General features: G+C 37.1%; 1 long non-coding RNA gene across 1 annotated transcript; it reads right to left on the bottom strand.

Annotated features, from left to right (window-relative positions):
• Positions 1-377: 377 nt before the first annotated feature.
• LOC105738288 lies at positions 378-20,675 on the bottom strand. Its single transcript, XR_001114071.2, has 5 exons — positions 18,909-20,675; positions 18,286-18,478; positions 8,789-8,944; positions 965-1,138; positions 378-596 (listed from the first exon to the last, which is right to left on the bottom strand). It is a non-coding gene; the product is annotated as an uncharacterized LOC105738288 (long non-coding RNA).
• Positions 20,676-21,379: the final 704 nt, after the last annotated feature.

The following is a 21,379-nucleotide window of genomic DNA, read 5'->3' as shown; positions in this document are numbered from 1 at the left end:
TTCAGGAGCTAAGCTCCAAGTATTTATTAAGCACTTACTGTGTAACAGACACCACGTTACTAGGGATAAGAATGTATAAGTCACTTCTTTGTACTTTCTTTTATTTGATGGCTCTTATACCAAAAATTTGTTCTGTGAAATTGGCTTTCTTAATCATAAATTTGTAACACATTTTAGAAACTGCTTTCCCATACATCCACCCATTAATTCTTAAAATAAGGTAGAAAGCTCTATTATTTCTTATATTTAACAAATTAGGGCGGTGAAGTCAAGAAATTTCAGTGTCTTTCCCACTACCACACAACTAGAACTGCAGTGATGTTGTAAATAGTGATCTTCTGGCCCTCCAAGCCCAGAACACTTTCATATCACACCTACATGCTGCTCACTTTCTGAGAGCTGTTTCCCCCAATGATTTGACCATCTTTGGTTAAGATCCCACCTTATGATTGTATTCATTTTCCTAAATCGTACTACTAAACCAATAATTCCAGGAGGATGAAGCTCTTGTTATGATTCATTATACTTTTAATCTGTCCTTGTTGGCCTTCCCTTATTATTTGTTAATTTCAAAATGGCTGCAATGGATCCAGACTCTGAAGAAGAAATAATCCTTGATGCTCTTCCTTGTTAGCAATCGACCTGCCTCTGCCTCTTCCTAGCTCTGTGGTCTCAGCAAAATTAATAATATTCTCTTAGCTGAGGTTTCTTCTTTTATTTATTATTTTTATTATACTTAAAGTTCTAGGATACATGTGCAGAACATGCAGGTTTGTTACATAGGTATACAAGTGCCATGGTGGTTTGCTTCACCCATCAACCCGCCATCTACCTTAGGTATTTCTCCTAATGTTATCCTTCCCCTAGCCCCCAACACCCCAACAGGCCCCCGTGTGTGATGTTCCCCTCCCTGTGTCCATGTGTTGAGTTTTCTTATTTGTAATATGGGTGTAATAATTCTTACCTCTGAGGGCTGTTAAAAAATATGGAGAATACTCAATGGAGTGTGCAAAACTCCTAGGACAGTGTTTGGCAAAGAGCAGGCCCTCCTCTCCTTCCTATTGTATAGCAAATGTCTTGAGAATAGGAACATGTCCACACAGTGCTTTGTACTTAACAGGCATTGGAAACAGATTTGCTGAATGAATGGATAAACAAATACAATACTACAAAAGGATTTTTAATTATTGGTATTACAAAATAACTTTACATACTGCAAGTTGATAGAGTATTTTGGCATTCAGTCTTATAGTACAGTCTACAAGATATATATATATCTTGTACAGTCTACGATATATATATATATATATATCAAGACATATGTATATATATATACCAGTATATACACTACATACACTATACATATCTTGTAGACTAAAATGGAATATATGATCATTAATAACACTAAATCTTTTCACTTTAACATGTTTGCCCTATTACTTATTTAATTTCTGATGTCTGCACCAGCTCCCTGCTACCTGGCTTTATCCTTTCCTGTGAACTAATCATTCACTCATGCATGCAATTAACATTTGCTGACCACTTACTGTCTACCACAAACCAGGGTGCATGATTCATAAGACTCCTCTGTCTCTGCCTCGAAAAGATTTACACTATGAAAAAAATGCATAAACAATTTATAATTAATGGAGGTGTTATGATAGAAGTACAAAAAAGTGCTATGCTTATAAGAATGATTCATTTTGCCTAGGGAGTTTGCTTACCAGAGCTTACATGCTAGAAAGTGATTTTTCTCTCTGTAAACTAAATTGACTTACTGGTAATAAAAATAGCTTCCATTTGTATAGTACTTTAAAAGTGCTTTCACATCCATTTCTTCTTTTAATCCTCACAATGAATGCTCTATAGTGTAATGGTTTTCTTTAAGATATATTTGCAAAAAAAAAAAGGAAGATATGAGGCCAACTGATATGCAACATGGAAATTTATTTGAAATCTCATAGGTAGAAGATATAAGCCAGAACTGGAAACAGTATTCAATTGGAACCTCATGGAAATCATTCCAAGAATTTTTGCTATTTTGCTAATAGCAAAGACCAGTTTCTTCACCTTCATCCTCAATGTCATCTCCTCATTTCAAACCTGACCTGCCATCTCGCTCTTGGGTTATTCCGACAGCCTTCTGACTGGATTCTCTGATTTGTATCTCATCTCCCTCCAAACCATTTGCCATATTGGACACAAAATAATTTTTTAATACAAATTGGACCACATCATTTTCCCATTGAAAGCTGTTTTATGCTATGGAGCTTCACACTCCCTACAAAGTCCAAATGCTTTTGCATGTATATAAAACTCTCCATCATCTAAACCTGTCAACTTGTTCAAACTTGTTATTGGTCACTTTCTTCCAACTATACTTACTGATTTTACTCCAAGCCACCATACTATCTCAATTTTTGTGCCTTTATAGATGCAATCTTTGGCCTAGAATGCTTTTAGCTCTCCACCATTCTGTCTGGTACAACGATGGCAGACATAGAAAGTGTAGCGATTTTCTTGTTTATAACTAGACATACTTAACAACAATAGCAGAATCTTCACAACATAATTTTCGCTCTTGCTTTTTTCCCTCTTATTTTATTACTACATAAAATAGAATTTGGGAACCATTAGTCTAGCTTTTTCTCTTAAAATCTCAGGGAGAGATTATTATGTTTTTATTGCATATTAAAGATTCATGACATTTATATTCATTTAACATAGAACTAAAATATCTTCTATTGTGAGCATATTTTGTGCTACATGCTAAATAACTAGCTGGGGATAAGTCAAACAGGGCATATCTGAGTGTATCATGGATCTCATATTCAAATGAAATAGACAATAAAATAAATAAATGAATTAAATCTTACATATTGGTGAGCAATGCTTCTGAGGAAATAAAAGATGGCCTGAGAAGGAGGACACTTTAGAGAGGACAGCCCATGAAGGTCTCTAGGAGCAAATATATCTTAGATGAAATTTGAAAGATGAGGAGCCAGCCATGCACTTGGGAGAAGAGTCAGCTGGGTCAAGGCAGCAGCAAGCACAGAAACTCTAAGTCAGAGCAAAGTTTGGAGTGTTTGAAGAACTGAATGACCAGGATAGTTGAGCATGGTGCGTGAGGGGTTGAGTTGATGGTAGAAGATACAGGGCCTTGTAGGCTAGGCCAAGGAAACCACTGGATGACTTTAAAAAAATAAATGATGAGCTGGATGCAACACTGGCTACTGGGTAAAGAATGAATTATAAGAGAACAGGAGTGGAAACAAGGGAACGAGTTAGGAGGTTATAGTAAGGTTCTGTCAAGAGATATTGATGGATAGGACTATAGTGGTGGCAGTGGCAACAGAAAGAAATTGATGGATTTGAGATACACTTTAGAAATAAAACCAACAAGATCATTTTGGAAGGTAAGGAAGAAAAATGTAGTATGTGTCCTAGCTCTCTGGCATGAAGCCACTGGGTAGATGGTGAACCATTTACTGAGATGGAAAAGACTGAGGAAACAAAAAAAATGAAGGAAAACTGAGAGCTTCATTTTGGACACATTATATTTGAGGCACCTCTCAAACATTGAGGGAAGAGACATCAAGTAGGTAGTTGAATAAGCAGTTCATACCTCAGAAGGGAGTCCTGAGCTAGATATGCAAACGTGGAAGTTTTAAATATAGAGATGAGGTGAGGTGAGTTAATGTATTGAATATATTAAATGAAATAATACATAGAAAGCAGCAGATACTCTACTCGGCATAGTAGCAAACATGTGCTCAAAAACAATGTTAGCTGTTGGATGCTGCTTGTGGTTAGGACACTCTTCACACAGTGTAACCTAAGTTTTTTTCACTAAGGATAAATGGCTTTTATATTATTTTCTTCTCAATAGAAATATTAACAACCAGTAGTTGTTAAAAGTTACTCATGTATTTGAAAGCTCATTTAGAATGTTTTACATATTCATATGCAGAAGTACAAAAGATGAAATGAAAAGGTTAATATTAGAAATACATGGCATATATAATAATATATTACATAATATAAAATATATATTGTATTGTATATAATAGAAATAGATATATAATTTAGTTTCAAAGGTATTTTTAACAGACCGAATAGAAAATTGGTTAAATTATTCAGATTTTAAGAGTTTTAGCATGTATATACAAATAAATATATTCCAGAATGCTGATAAATTAATTTATGACACAGATTAATTTTTATGCATGTTAGTTACAACTAAGAAAATGTGGTTTTACCTCATACATTGTCTCTGCAATTTACTAGCTGTGTGAACTTGGGCAAATTATATATAACCCCTTGGTTCCTCAATTTCCACATTTGTAAAACACCAATAATTATACCCTATCTAATCATGTTGTCATGTGAAATGACAATAATGTGTGTAAAATACATAGTACAGTGCCTGAAGTAAACCATAAATGATTGGTCTGTGCAGTGGTTCTCAACCCCAGATGAATATTAGAATCACCTGGGGAGTTTTTAAAATACCGATGTCCAGGCTTCACCTAAAGCAATTACGTCTGAATCTCTGGAGGTGGGGCTTAAGCCAATACAATTTTTTTAAAAAATTCATCACATGGGCCAGGTTCAGTGGCTCACACCTGTAATCCCAGCGCTTTGGGAGGCCAAGGCAGGAGGACTGCTTGAGCCCAAAAGTCGAGACCAGCCTGGGCAACATGATGAGGCCTTGTCTGTACAAAAAATTTAAACAATTAGCCAGGCATGGTGGAGTGCACCTAAAGTCCCAGCTATTTGGGAGGCTACGGCAGGAGGATTGCTTGAGCCCAGGAGATCGAGGCTGCAATGAGCCTTGTTCATGCCACTACACTCCAGCCTGGGCAATAGAATGAGACCTTGTCTCAAAACAAAACAAAACAAAAACAAACAAACAAAAACCTCCCTCACTTTATGATTTCAATGCATATCCAGGGTTGAGAACTACTGATCTATAATAACTATCATGTATCACATATTGGAATGTAATGTTTTTATATGTGAATTATATTAATATAATATAGTGTCATGTCTATTAAACAAGTGGTGAAAAGAATTTAAAAATCTGTCCAGTGATTTAGTTTGAAAAAAATATAAAATTGGAAGAGTAGATAAATAATAATCAGGCCTAAGATCTCTGGTGTAAGTTGCCTGTGCACAATTACCACCTCCCACATTCACTAGCTTATAACTTTGGGCAAGTTACTCAACTTCTGTTTCCTCATTTATCAACTAGGAATAATGAAGATGCCTATCTCTCATTGCACTGTTAGTAAAATGCATATAACATTGTCTGGCATATCACAAGTACTACATATTTATGTTTTGGGAAATTTAATGCAACTGTCGCTGGGAATGTAAATTAGGTTCAACCATTGTGGAAAGCAGTATGGCAATTCCTCAAAGAGCTAGAAACAGAACTACCATTAGACCCAGAAATCCCATTACTGGGTATATACCCAAAAGAATGTAAGTCGTTCTATCATAAAGGCACATGCACGTGTATGTTCACTGCAGCACTATTCACAACAACAAAGACATGGAATCAACCTAACTGCCCATCAATGGTAGGCTACCATGAAATACTATGCAGACATAAAAAAATGAGATCATGTCCTTTGCAGGAACATGGATGGAGCTAGAGGCCATTATCCTTAGCAAACTAATGCAGGCAGAGAAAACCAAATGCCACATATCATCACTTATAGTTGGGAGCTAAATGATGAGAACACATGGACACATAGAGGGGAACAACAGACTCCTGCACCTACTGGAGAGTGGAGGGTGGGAGGAGGGAGAAGATCAGGAAAAATAGCTAATAGGTACTAGGCTTAATACCTCTGAAATAATCTATACAACAAACCCCCATGACATGAGTCAACCTATGTAACAAACATGCACATGTACTCCTGAACTTAAAAGTTAAAAAAAAAGAAATTTGATGAAAATAGGTATATGGAGTGAATATTACTAGTCACTAATATTCAATCTCAGTAAAATACTTTTGCATTAGAACTGAAAAACAGATGCTATACCAAAGGTCTGGGGTAACTGTGAAGAAACATTCTCTAGACCTTATATGAAAGATCAAACTGATCCTCATTTCATATTAGTTATTTGTCATCATAGAAAACAATAATGTTAATCCTGCCAGGACCTATATAAAACATCACAGAATATGTTAGTAAAAGTATCCAGCATCCCCGAAGCCCTGAATCTCAGATACTACAGGACAAACTGCTGGGAATGTTCAAATTATGCAACCAATATACAGGACCTGTGTTGGGTGCAGGTCCTGGAAGTGGATTTTGAGTGATGAACCCCTCTGTCTCGACTGGTTTGACTTCCCCTACTTCTCCAGCCTTGCTCAAACGGCCTCACCTCACTCCCTTGCTCCATCTAGGCAACACCCTCTTCCCTTTCCATAACATGTCCTACTATTTGTCTCCTCCAAGACTTGGCTATTCTTGCCGATACCTCTTCCTAGAATGTTCTTCCTATTTCCCTCTGACTATTTCACCCCCAACCTACACATCTTTTAAGATTTTTAACTCAAGTACTAAGCTTTTCCATTGAAGCCTTTCCCCAATGCCCCAGGTTGAAGTAACAATTCCCTCCTTTTTACCTACTTACACCATGAACAGAGGGCCATTTAAAACCATCATTGAGGCCGTGCGGTGGCTCACACCTGTAATCCCAGTACTTTGGGATGCCGAGTCGGGCGGATCACGAGGTCAGGAGATACAGACCATACTGGCTAACACGGTGGAACCCCGCCTCCACTAAAAAATACAAAAAAATAGCCGGGCGTGGTGGCAGGAGCCTGCAGTCCCAGCTACTTGGGAGGCTGAGACAGGAGAATGGCGTGAACCCGGGAGGCGGAGCTTGCAGTGGGCCAAGATCGCGCCACCGCACTCTAGCCTGGGCGACAGAGCAAGACTCTGTCTCGAATAAAAAAAAAAAGAAAAAATAAATCATTGAGCCTCCTTAAAGGCCAGGCACTTGTCTTATTCATTTATTTATTTATTTACTCATCAGCCCCTGGCATACGGCCTGGCTTGTTTAACTGATTTCATTGACTTAGAGAATGGAAGGAAGGGAGGGAAGGAGAAAAGAAACAACATCCATTTGTAGAGTGTATGACCTAGAGGAGGGCCACTAACAATGAGCATGAATGTATAAATGAAAATCTGTGGCCCCTGGTTTCAATAAGATCAACAGAAAAGCCATGCTGACACTCAGCAATCAGCTTCTCATAAAGTTAATGCAGCATCATATCTCTGCTTCATGGAGAAACACTGTTCCGGATTTCAGTAAGAATCAGAAGTTTACTTTCAAACACTGAAATTCTCTAGATTTCCATTCTTATAAATTAACTCCCATCTTTCAAAGATCTTCACTCAGGAGGCTGAGGTGACAGGATCACTTAAGCCTGGAAGGCGGAGGCTGCTGTGAACTGAGATTACAGCACTGCACTCCATCCCGGGTGACAAAGGAAGACCCTGTCTCAAAAATAAACAAACAAACAAACAAATAAACCAAAAAATAAGAAAACCAAACACCACATATCCTCACAAAAAACAAAGATCTTCTAAACTGTCACCACCTCTCGGAAGTCTTCTCCAGTTTAGTGGAGACAAAATCATGAGACCCATGACAATTTCAGCACAGTAAATTAAGGGCAGGAACTCTGGGATACTGTTTCTACTATTAGCTCTGTGGTTTCAGGCAATCTGCCTAACACCTCTGTGCCTTAGTTCACTTGCCTTTGAAATGAAGACAATAGTAATATTTATCACGGATTTGAAAAGGGTACTGAATGTTCAGAATAATGCCTTGCACATGGAGAGAACTACATAAATGTTAATAGTTTATATTATAAATTGTTAATAGTTAATATTATAAATGGGACTATTAGAAGAAAGAATCACTGAATTTTCTTCCTTCCTTCCCTACTTCCCTAAACAATAAGAATGTAGGTATCTCTGTTTTAATTTCTATAACATTGCTTATTTTATAAGTTAAGGGCCTAAACATATTGGCCATAGAGAGAATATACTTTCACCATTCATACGAATAAACAAGTCTACATTTAACTTACAAAACAGATTTCTCCTCTATAAATCCTTTGTAATATTTGTTGCTTCAGAGTCTATATTAGCAATAGTGAAACTTGGCAGGATAACTAATCTTGTGTAATGGCAGAGAAACGGCAATACAACCTTGCCTAAGATTTGTAAATTTCAAATAAGGCAGTATCTGTCAGATGTACGGGAACATTTTTTTCTGAACTAAAATGAGCTGAACACAAGTATAAAGCTTATTATCAATCTCATTTTCAGTTCCTTTGAAATCTTTTGTGAGTTGATCCTAGCTAAGAGACTAGCCATCAGAAAAAAAAAAAATCTATATGTGGTAGAGGATTAGGCAAAACAAATGCCTATAGAAGTTGAGAATCCATCATTCCTGTTTCCATTCTCCAATGAAGAAGGTAAATCTTATCCTCCTCAGTAAATGAACTACAGAAGGCTGCAAAGAGACTGAAGCCTTTAGACAGTCTAGGGGGCCCCTGATGTTATGCCTAAGGAAAAGTTACGGTATGTCCTCAACAAGGATGAAGAAATAACAAGTTAGCAAATTATCTCTGTTTACATTTACAACCAACAAACCAATCATTTCTATATAGTTTGTACCTAAATTTCAAACATTCTTGATTATTAATAAAAGAGACTATGTTAGAATTCACAAGTTTCATATCTTGTAGTCTTACCAGAATGAAGTTCCTAAGTCCCTCAAAGAAATATCTTCTGCTATGTCAAAGGTCTTTCTATGCCTTTTCCACAGTCTCTCTCTCTCTCCAGATTCTTCCTCCAGCCTCTAGCCACCAGCCCAGACATTTTATCTTGTTGAGCAATAGGGCAGACAACTGGATTCACAGGAAACAAGATGGAGTGAACAGAACACAGAAATGTAACTCAGAAGACAGTGGTGATTTTGCCACTTACTGTGTGTCTTCATGAATATACTTGACTTTAGCTTTCATTCACTCACAAATCAAAAGTAGATAATAGTATTACCCCCTCCCTCCATCTTACAAAGTTACTTTGAGGATACTGGAATTGCTTACGAAAGCAATTCTAAGCTGCAAAGTACTGAACAGAAGTAACTCTGATCCCGCTCATTCCATAGCATAGGCTTTAGTCCTCAGTGACCTCTGGTTTTAGACTGTCTGTGTTTAAATCCAGGCTCTTAGTCATTGACTGTGTCCTTGAATGAGCTCATGCGTCAGTTTCCTTATCTGTAAAATGGGGCTAATAATAGCATCAATTTATAAAGCTATTATGAAATGTGAAGTGGAATGGCACCTATGTGGCACTTAGAACAATGCCTAAAACCTAGAAAATAAGGGTGTGATCCAGTGAGTACTTCTTTAAGTGGCTACCTTTTGAGTATAGTGCAGCTTTGAGGATTCCAGAGAACGGATAAGATCTAGCTCCTATTCATCTTTGGAGATCTCACAAACTTGTGAAGAGTGGACACTCAGGTAAACAAGTGCTGTGACAGAGATAAAATGAGGCAAAGTACAAGGTACAGATTCATCCCTAACTCCCTCCTCTGCCCTTTTGCCCTTATTCTGTTTTCCTGCTTTCCCTAGGTAAGTTTGGCTGATAATCCCATACACTTTCATGGCCTCAGCTATCAACTGCACACCAACAAAAACGAAGATCCATAGACCAAAACCCTACTCTTACTCTCTGATATCTCCACTTAGTTTACTCTTTCTCCCCACTCCTGAACCTGTACCTCTTTCAACTAACCCCTCAAACCTAATAATTGCCAAACTATGACAATTACATCAGAGAAACATGCCCACTCCTCAACCCCTGTACACATCTACTATATTCACCTTAACTATTGCAGCCACCTCCTAAGTATCTCAGTGCCTCCAGTTTCAATCTCCTTATCTGCAACCCATTCCCCATTCAGCCACCTGGGGGGGTTCTAAAAATTTCTATCTGTTAACAATACTCCCTCTAAGAAAAGTTTTGGTAGCTTGCCTTTGCTTGCGGAACAGCGTCGTCTTGGGCCTGCAGCACTCTTAACGTATGTCTGAGGCTCCTTTCCGCTCTTATTCTCAACTTCCCAGATCTCAACACAAAGAACACTCAGTGTCCTTTTCCAGATGGCCTGTGCACCTTCCATTACTCTCCACTTTTGCTCTTGTTGGTTATGCTCTCTCAAATGTTCCACCTGCCACCTAACCATCCACTCATCTTCTCCCTTATCCTTCAATGTACAGCTCAAATGCCACCAACTGCACATCATTTGCCCTGCTTAATAAATTCTTCAAGACTTACTGTTCTTTCACATGGATTTGCATATAACATGTAGGTTGAACCATATGAGTTACCAGTTTTTGGTAGGCCAAAATGGTCAAATAACTGCAGTTTCCAGTACTTGAACCTATAACATGACATGTTCCTCTTACAGCATTTATCCTGCTTCATCAGAACTCTTTCTTTAAGTATATTGCCTACATACCTTGTCATCTTCACCTTTCCATGCCCAGTGCTTCGCAGAGTGCCAGGCAAGAAGTAGATGCTCCAGGAAAGTGTGTAGAATTCAAGGTAATTGCTGTGTATGGATCTTAACACTTTGTTGAGCTCTCTTACATCTAGGTCCTAATCTTACTCTCATTATCTAGGGTCTGCCAAAGGTAAACGTAGCCATCCAGGGCTGTCTGGAAGAGAGTCAGGATTGTAGGTAGCCCTTTCCTTCCCCCATTTACATCAAGACCCAGCTCTCTACCTACTAACTAATTACCTAACCTAGGCAGGAAAACATCAGCCTCCTGGGTTGTCCTTTCTTTAGGCAGCAAGTATGTAATCTGCAATACCATTCAGGGCACTTAACACATTAATTCACTCATTCAATCACGGGGCTGTGATTGGTACTAGGAATATAGTAGTAACTAAGGCAACTAGAGACTATGAGTTTGGTGTGTTTTAATCTATTCTTCAAACTTTTTCCCTTAAGAATTACCTAAAGAAACGGAATATTTTCCAAAACATAGCTTGCATATTTGAACACTTTTAAATGTCTTATACATACATTTTAAGTCCTCTAAAAATATTGTAAGTTGAAATAATTGTTGCAAAGGATGTAATTTCAGTATATATTTTATTTTGTCACTTTAAATTACTATTATTTTTAATGTATTTAATGAAATCTGAATATCATAACACTCTGACACCCACGACTATCTTTTTTTAATGAGAAAGATGTTTTAATTTAAAAATTTTAGATTTTTTCTCTTTGAACTCACATTTGCATTATATTTGTCCTTGAATTTTATACATTTAAAAAAAATCAAAACTATGGTCCTTCATATTTAGCTCAATTTATGGAATATGTGTACTACGTATATTGGCAAACCAGTAAGCCAAATTGTACTTTCCCTCCAGAAAAATCCTGCCTTTATTTTTCAATTCAAACAAATGTGTTAATTTGCATTGCAAAAAATATTATTAAAACATTGACGCTGGACGCGATGGCTCACGCCTGTAATTCCAACACTTTGTGAGGCCAAGGCAGGCATATCACTTGAGGTCAGGAGTTCGAGACCAGCCTGACCAACATAGCAAAACCTTGTCTCTATTAAAAATAAAAAAATTAGCTGGGCATGGTGTTGGGCACCTGTAATCCCAGCTACGCAGGATGCTGAGGCAGGAGAATTGCTTGAACTCAGGAGGCGGAGGTTGCAGTGAGCCAAGATCACACCACTGCCCTCCAGCCTGGGCAACAGAGCAAGACTCCATCTCAAAAACAAAAAACAACAAAACCCATAGAACATTGAGAAATAAGTTACAAAATGAATCCTATAAGACAGATTATGAAAGGACGTCAAACTTAATATAGATCTAACACAAGTAATGCATCTCATCAATTATAAAAGGAATATAAATTAATATGATAATTCTTATCAGCTAATTTTCAATAAAGCAATGAATGTACAATTTATCAAATAATGACTATATCATTCCTCTAATAAAAATGCGTATCTCTCTCCAGTCAAAAGACATAGAATGCAGAATGAAGCAAACACAATTCAATCATATGCCATCTACAATAGACACACTAGATTCAAAGGTATAAGTAAGTCCAAAGTGAAAAGATAGAAAATTGTATACCATAAAAACAGTATCCAAAAGAGAAATGGAGTGGCTATACTAGTATCAGACAAAATGGTCTTTAAGACAAGATTTGTTACTAGAGTCAAAAAAAGACATAATGATAATAGGGTCAATTCATCAGGAAGACAAACAATAAAAACACAAATGCACCTAACAACAGAACCTCCTAAAACATGAAGTAAAATACATAAGTTGAAAGGAGAAATAGACATTTAATAATAATTGGAAACATCAATAACCTACTTCCAATAATGGCTGAAGACTTGAACAACACTATAAACTAACTAGATGTAACATATCTATAGAAAACTCTAAAAATAGCAGAGCATACATTCTTCTCAAGTATACAGTGAAAATTCTCCATGATAAAGTGTATGTTAAGAGGCCATAAAAAAAAACCTCAATAAATTTAAAGACTGTTAAATCACACAAAGGATGTTCTTCGACCGTCATCGAATACATTAAAAAGTCACAATAACAAATACATTTGGAAAACGCAAATATGTAAAAAGTAATCTAAACACTTTTAAATAACAAATGTACAAGGCAAATTAGAAAATTATTTGAGATTAATGAGACCAAAAACACAACATACCAAAACTTATTAGGTGCAGCTTAAGCAGTAATCAGAGAGAAATTTGTAGCTGTAATGCTTATTATGAAAAGAAGGAAGATTTTAAATTAATAATCTAAACTTCTATCTTTCAAAACTACCAAGAAGAATAAACTAAAACCAAAGCAAGCAGAATAAATAACATTATAAATATTAAAGGACAAATAAATGAAATAGATAATAAATAGCAAACATCAAGGAAATCAAAAGTTACTTATTTAAAAAATCAATAAAATTAATGAACGCTTAGTAAGGCTGAACAAGAAAACAGGAATCAAATTATTAAAATCAGGAATAAAAAAGGGGACCTCAGCACCAACCTCATAGAAATAAAAAGGATTAGAAGAGAACACTATGGACAGGATGCAGTGACTCACATCTGTAATTCCAGCACTTTGGGAGGCCAAGGCAGGAGGATCACTTGAAGCCAGGAATTCGAGACCAGCCCAGCAACAAAGCAAGGCATCATCTCTACAAAAAAATTAATTAAAAAAAAGTAAATAATAACTTTTTAAAAAAGAGAATGCCATTAACAATTGTATATCAACAAATTAGAAAGCCTAGATGAAATAAACAAATTCCCAAACACCAACAACTCATACTAAAATAAGAAGAAATGAAAAGTCTGAATAGACTTATAACAAACACAAATTGAATTAACAATTTTTTTATTATACTTTAAGTTTTAGGGTACATGTGCACAATGTGCAGGTTAGTTACATATGTATACATGTGCCATGTTGGTGTGCTGCACCCATTAACTCGTCATTTAACATTAGGTATATCTCCAAATGCTATCCCCCACCACCCCACAACAGGCCCCGGTGTGTGATGTTCCCCTTCCTGTGTCCATGTGTTCTCATTGTTCAATTCCCACCTATGAGTGAGAACATGCGGTGTTTGGTTTTTTGTCCTTGCGATAGTTTACTGAGAATGATGGTTTCCAGCTTCATCCATGTCCCTACAAAGGACATGAACTCATCATTTTTTATGGCTGCATAGTATTCCATGATGTATATGTGACACATTTTCTTAATTCAGTCTATCATTGTTGGACATTTGGTTTGGTTCCAATCTTTGCTACTGTGAATAGTGCCGCAATAAACATACATGTGCATGTGTCTTTATAGCAGCATGATTTATAATCCTTCGGGTATATACCCAGTAATGGGATGGCTGGGTCAAATGGTATTTCTAGTTCTAGATCCCTGAGGAATCACCACACTGACTTCCACAATGGTTGAACTAGTTTACGGTCCCACCAACAGTGTAAAAGTGTTCCTATTTCTCCACATCCTCTCTAGCACCTGTTGTTTCCTGACTTTGTAATGATGGCCATTCTAACTGTGTGAGATGGTATCTCATTGTGGTTTTGATTTGCATTTCTCTGATGGCCAGTGATGATGAGCATTTGTTCATGTGTCTTTTGGCTGCATAAATGTCTTCTTTTGAGAAGTGTCTGTTCATATCCTTCACCCACTTGTTGATGGGGTTGTTTTTTTCTTGTAAATTTGCCCTTTGTCAGATGAGTAGATTGCAAAAATTTTCTCCCATGCTGTAGGTTGCCTGTTCACTCTGATAGTAGTTTCTTTTGCTGTGCAGAAGCTCTTTAGTTTAATTAGATCCCATTTGTCAATTTTGGCTTTTGTTGCCATTGCTTTTGGTGTTTTAGACATGAAGTCCTTGCCCATGCCTATGTCCTGAATGGTACTGCCTAGGTTTTCTTCTAGGGTTTTTATGGTTTTAGGTCTAACATTTAATTCTTTAATCCATCTTGAATTAATTTTTGTATAAGGTGTAAGGAAGGGATCCAGTTTCAGCTTTCTACATATGGCTAGCCAGTTTTCCCAGCACCATTTATTAAATAGGGAATCCTTTCCCCATTGCTTGTTTTTGTCAAGTTTGTCGAAGATCAGATGGCTGTAGATATGCAGCATTATTTCTGAGGGCTCTATTCTGTTCCATTTGTCTATATCTCTGTTTTGGTACCAGTACCATGCTGTTTTGGTTACTGTAGCCTTGTAGTATAGTTTGAAGTCAGGTAGCGTGATGCTTCCAGCTTTGTTCTTTTGGTTTAGGATTGACTTGGCAATGCAGGCTCTTTTTTGGTTCCATATGAACTTTAAAGTAGTTTTTTCCAATTCTGTGAAGAAAGTCATTGGTAGCTTGATGGGAATGGCATTGAATCTATAAATTACCTTGGGCAGTATGGCCATTTTCATGATATGATTCTTCCTACCCATAGGCATGGAATGCTCTTCCATTTGTTTGTATCCTCATTTATTTCATTGAGCAGTGGTTTGTAGTTCTCCTTGAAGAGGTCCTTCACATCCCTTGTAAGTTGGATTCCTAAGTATTTTATTCTCTTTGAAGCAACTGTGAATGGGAGTTCACTCACGATTTGGCTCTCTGTTTGTCTGTTATTGGTGTATAAGAATGCTTGTGATTTTTGCACATTGATTTTGTATCCTGAGACTTTGCTGAAGTTGCCTATCAGCTTAAGGAGATTTTGGGCTCAGATGATGGGGTTTTCTAGATATACAATCATGTCATCTGCAAACGGGGACAATTTGACTTCTCTTTTCCTAATTGAATACCCCCCTGGCCAGGGCAATCAGGCAGGAGAAGGAATTAACAATTTTTAAACTTTCCACAAGGAAAGTCTAGGCCCAAATGGCTTTACTCGCCAATTCTACCACAAACTTAAAGAAGAATTAATATCAATACTTCACATAGTATTAACAAAAAAATTATAAGAAGTAATACTTCCCAACTCATTCTATGAGACCAGTATTAGTTACTCTAATACCAAAAACTGATGAAAACATCACAAGAAAAAAACACCACAAGCTGATAACCCCCATAAACATACATGCCAATATTCTCAACAAATTGCTTGCAATCCAAATCCAATAACATATAAAAAGGATTATACACCATAACCAAATGAAATGTATCCCAAGAATACAAGGTTGGCTTAAAATACGAAAATCAACCAATTTAATATACTATATGAATACAATAAACCATAAAACTACAATCATCTTAATAGATGGAGAAAAAGCAGTAAAGTGGTGATAACTTGTATATCAATTGCATGGTGAAATAATAATTTGAATATATTGATTTAAATAAAATACATTACTCAAGTTAATTTCACTTGTACCTTTTTAATTTTTAAAATGTGGCTAGTGCACACCTGCAATTCCAGCAGTTTGGGAGGCCAAAGCAGGAAGCTAGCTTGAGTACAGGAGTTGGAGACCAGCCTGGGCAACATAGCGAGACCTCATCTCTACAAAAACTTTAAAAAAAAATTAGCTAGGCATTGCAGTGTACGTCTGTAGTCCTAGCTACTTGGGAAGCTGAGGTGGGAGGCTGCAATGAGCTATGATCACACCACTGCACTCTAGCCTGGGCAACTGAGCCACAACCTGTCTCTAAAAAATAAAATGTGGCTACTAGAAAAGTTCACATTACATATATAGCTCACATTTATGGCTTGTGTTGTATTTCTATTGGACCACAATGATCTAGACATATCCTAGTTTGAAGATCAGTGCTCTAACAGCATTTGGTGTTTTCATACATATTTCTCTGTTATTTATCAGAGGAGAAAACAGAGAATGAGGATAGTTAACATGCCGAGGTAAATATAACCCATCCCATAGGTGTCAGAACTGGTAGTGGGATTCAGTAATATCCTTAAAGTCAGAGTTTGCCCTAATTGCATAACTGGTCTCTGGTCTTTCTTAGAGGGATAAAACAGTCATTGAATATGTTTAACATTTAACTTCCAGAAATTTTTTATGTTTTCCAGATCCAAGAGGAATTTAGCTTTTTTTTTCTCTCATTTTTTATTTGGATATCTCATTCCACTGCTAGCAATCAAGGATTTCACTGCCATTACCAGCCTCCATGTTGTCTGGTAACTGTTTTGCTTTGTTTTTGCTTTGGTTATCCATTCTCCAGGACTACCACTGTGTTCAAGCTGGCTTTCTCATCTACTCTTTACCTTGAACTGCATAGCAGATGACAGCTAAGGTGTTTTTTCTGTTTGTTTAAACATCTGTTTTCTGTCAAACAGTGTAGAAGACTCTCTACTTAAAATATCACTAATTATCATCACCATAGCCCCTGCTTCACAGGTAATGTTTGTCTTTACCTTCACAGATGAGAATACTGAGGTTCTCAAAGTTTAACTGCCAAAGTTACATAGTAACAGAGGAAGTCGGACTAAAAGCCACGTCTCTGACTCCGTAGACCTGGTGTGTCCATCATATCACTCCTCCCAATCTCTTAATATGGGATGAATATGCATCAACTGTGGGCCTACAAACAACAGTATTTTCATATATACGATTCATGTTCTTATGAAAATCTTAGAGTTTCTTATTCTCCGTACCAGTTTGTCTATCTTTTTTCTATTGAAAATTGAGGTCTATGTTTTTTCTTATTGTTATGAATTGCGTACTCCAATGTTAGTACAATGGCTTACACTATAAATGAATTTTGGATGTGGGGTGACATAAAGTCCTACAGTCCTTTCTCAAGTTCCATGAAAAAAAGGAGACGGCAAAAGTGAATTGCTAGCACTGACAATGAAGCACTAACTAACACTAAAATCAAATATCCCTTTTCCCTCCGAATGTTTTTCCTCTCTTGTCTTTACATTTAATCAATCCTTGTACAAAGGCTGGTGATAATGCCTGCTACCATATAAGCTTCATGATATTTCTTTTTAACTGAACATTTACAGCTTCGAAAACAAACATTTAAAACGTTCAATATTCTAAGATTCTAAACATATTAAGGTCAAATTTGATAGATGCAATGCTCTTCATCTACTTAAAGTCTACATATTTAATATTTAGTCAAGATGCATCACTTTTCTCTGCCTAGAATAATTTATCAATTGAAGCAGTTAGCTTTCCACAATGTGGAAAAATACAATATATCCAATATATACTGCCAGACCCCATTCTTACTATAGGAGAAAAATGAGTAAGCATATGTGAGGAATATCTCTGATTTTCTGTGGGATATGTTATTTTGAAAATAAGATGCTTTTCTCTGAGGTCTCTACTACCAATTTTCATTCATGTAGCTAGGTGTCACTGTGAAGGCTTGAAGGATTATCCCTTCCACTCCTTAACTTTTAGTAGAAGCAGGCACTGTTGCTTTAAAAAAAAAAAAAAAGTTTTATTTTTTGAATTATAATTGTATATTATTGGATACACAGTGATGTTATATGTATACAGAGTTGAATGACTGAATCAAGCTAGTTAACATAACCATCAGCTTAAATACTTATCATTTTAAATCTAACTACAACTTTCTACCCTTTGACTAACATTCCCTGTTCTCCCAGCCCCTGGCCTCGATAGCCACCATTCTATTCCCAGCTTCCATGAATTTGATTGTGTTAGATTCCACATATAAGTGAGAACATTTAGTTTTTACCTTTCTGTACCTGGCTTATTTCACTTATATAATATCCTCCAAGTTCATCCATGTTGTTGCAGATAGCCAGATTTCCTTCTTTTTTAAGGCTGAATAGTATTCCACTGTGTATATATGCTACATTTGCTTTATCCATTCATCTACTGGTGAACACTTTTAGGTTGTTTCCATGTCTTCACTACTGCGACTAATGCTACAGTGAACACAGGAGTGCAGACATCGCTTCGACATACTGGTTTCAAGTCCTTAGGATATATATAAATACCCAAGCACCGTTTTTAAGCGTGTGTCCCTGTGACTCTGTTTTGCTCAGGTACTTGCTGAGCAGTGGCCCACTCTTTGTCTTTGCTTCTAGCACTAACCTGAGGGCCAACTAATGAAGCAAGAGACTGAGAAATGAGGAGATGGGGGCATTAATCTCAGTCTATGCAAACCATCTCAAGCAAATGACTTTACCTCTGGGCTTTGGTTTTCCAACAATAAAACAAAAATATTATTTGCTTTATCTACTCACAAAGTATATTGTGACAAGAAAAAGAAATAATAGAAATCCCATTTCAAGCCAGGATTGAGATGAGCTTCGGTGTGTAATTTTTTCTGCCTTCTTGCTAGATTTGCCTTACCTCAATATTCTGTATAGATCACAAGGCTCCACCAGTGACCAGCCTGGCAAGGTCATATTGCAGCAAGTAGGATTCCAATTTAGTAGGTCAGTTTCAGCCTACAATCTCACTGTTTATGACTCTGCCCAGACAATTAGGGTTGGCAATTATCATAACTGATGTCAACAGTATTTATTTACAGCCTCTGTGAGGATGTACAGAATAATGGATATGTTTTCTGTTCTTTTCACAGTTACACCTATAGTGCCTTGCACAGTGTCTGGTACAGAGCAGGCACTCAACAAAGAGTTTCTGAATACATAAATCAATCAATAAGAACTAGGAAAATTAAAGAACATATAAGGCATAGCAACTGCCTACAAAGACTTGTAATTCAATCGAGTTCACATGGCCTTAAAGATACAAGATAAGTAGCAATAGAGAAGCAAGTCAGTCTACGTAACGGCCCAGTGAGCATCGTGGCAGAAATTACTGGAGAGACTGACAGGTTCTCTCCTAGGTGGGGGTATTGGAGTGGGATGAAAAATCCCCCAGGGTGCCACAAAGGGTAACAAAGACCTTCTATTAAGTTTTGGGGCTATACTTTGTCATCAGGGGAAGATTCTTGATATTTTTCTTTGTCAATGAGTTCATCTTTGTATGGCATAATAACCACAATGGAGATCGTAATAACCAGAATGAAACTTTTAGTTTGGTATTGTCAAGGAAAAAATACTGGGAAGGAAAATAACTTTTTTGTCATTGTTATTATGGTTATTCATTTTATTTTTTCTCCAGTAAACATAAGGCAACAATGCTACAGTTATCCACAAAATGGCTCATGTCTTTGTAAAGCATGCTTTGCAAACATCTGCCTCTTTCCTTCCTTCCATCTCCCTTCTTCCTTTCCTTACCTTGTTTTCTCCTTTTCTTCATCTTTTCTTCTTACAGCATTCATTGGGCAATTACTAGTCAACAAATACTTATTGGGCACTTGTGTTCCAGGTACGTGAAAGGCAAGGGGAATGCGGAGATACATGAAGGAATTACATTTGAGCAACATTTCTGCGGTATAATTGACAGAGGTTGACAATTGTCTTGGGAGGGTGAGAGAGATGAAGGAAGAGGATGACTCATGTTTCAGCTGGAGAAACTGGTTGTGTGATGATGACGTCAGCCAAGACAAGACGCAAAATAGGAGAAGCAGATTTTAGGGAAGATGTTGAATGCAGGTATAGACACGTTGAATTCATGTGGCTGAAGGACACCCAGGTCAAACTGTTAAACAGGCCGCTGGAAATATGATTTTGACCATGAGGCTAAAGAGATAGATTTGGAAGACATTAGCATTTAGATGATGTTTGAAAACATGATAAAAATTCATCCAGAAAAAGTAGGTAGAAATATAGAAAAGGACCAGAAACATAAGCCTAAGGAACTCTCACACGTAAAGAATATGTAAGGAGAAAGTGACGGAGGAAATTATGAAGGAAAGTTTAGAAAAGTAGGAGAACTAGAAGTAATTGAGGATGGTACTACTCTTGAGTGCCACATCAATAAAGCACCTTGAAGTTGGACAAGGTCAGAATGAATCTTAATTTCTACTTTCTCCTTTTCCAACTCCAAACCAGAACTAATTAGTTCCCATCTAAAGACTCAAAGCTTTCCCATTCTGTGGGGCTAATTACATTTATGGGCATGGGCTCTGCCACAGAAAGAAACCAGCAGCATGGAGATAAGGCATCCAGTTGACCTTAACCGCAGTGCCTCCTGAACTGGTTCCGTTTCTATGAGCTGGGGTCTTGATTCCTTTCTTTGTTCAAGCTCCTGCAATGAACCCCTGTGTTCCTGGAGCCTGGAGTCCCAGTCCCAACTCTAGGCTCCTGAGACAGAAGTCTTGCCCATTGTACTCCAGGGTTATCTAATCCCCAGTGCTACAGTCCTGGGATGACTTACCTGTCTTCATGCACTTATCCTATATCTGACAATGCCTGGAATTATTTTTGGCTTGTTTAAGAATCCTAGGAGCATCTGCATGGTGTTTGGATAGCTCCTGAAAACAAATTAACAATTTATAAACAGACCCTTGTATTACTATTGTATTCCTTTAGCTATCATTTCCTAAAATTGCTATGTATTAATTCAACAATCCCTTTATTCAGTGCATGCATTTCCCAACTCTTGAAAGCCTACTATGTGCAAGGCATTGTTGTAAGTGCTGAGGATACAACAGTGAACAAAACAGGCATGGACCTTTCCTCATGGGCTTGTGATCTCAGAGAGAGGACAGATAAATAGTTCAAGTACATAGTGGGTCAGATGGAAAAACAAACACCTTATGAGGAATAAGAAGGCTGGGAAAGAGTCGGGGGGGGGTTGTTATTTTACAATGGTGGTCAGGAAAGACATCACTGAAAAATGACTTTTAGCAGAGACCTAAGAGAGAGACATGAAAAAAAAATGATAAAAACATGATTAAGTGAGCCCTGTTG

This window comes from Nomascus leucogenys, chromosome 20 (assembly GCF_006542625.1).
Source record: "Nomascus leucogenys isolate Asia chromosome 20, Asia_NLE_v1, whole genome shotgun sequence".
NCBI lineage: Eukaryota > Metazoa > Chordata > Mammalia > Primates > Hylobatidae > Nomascus > Nomascus leucogenys.
Note: the sequence above shows the minus strand (reverse complement) of the source record. Positions and strands in the feature narration are given on the sequence as shown.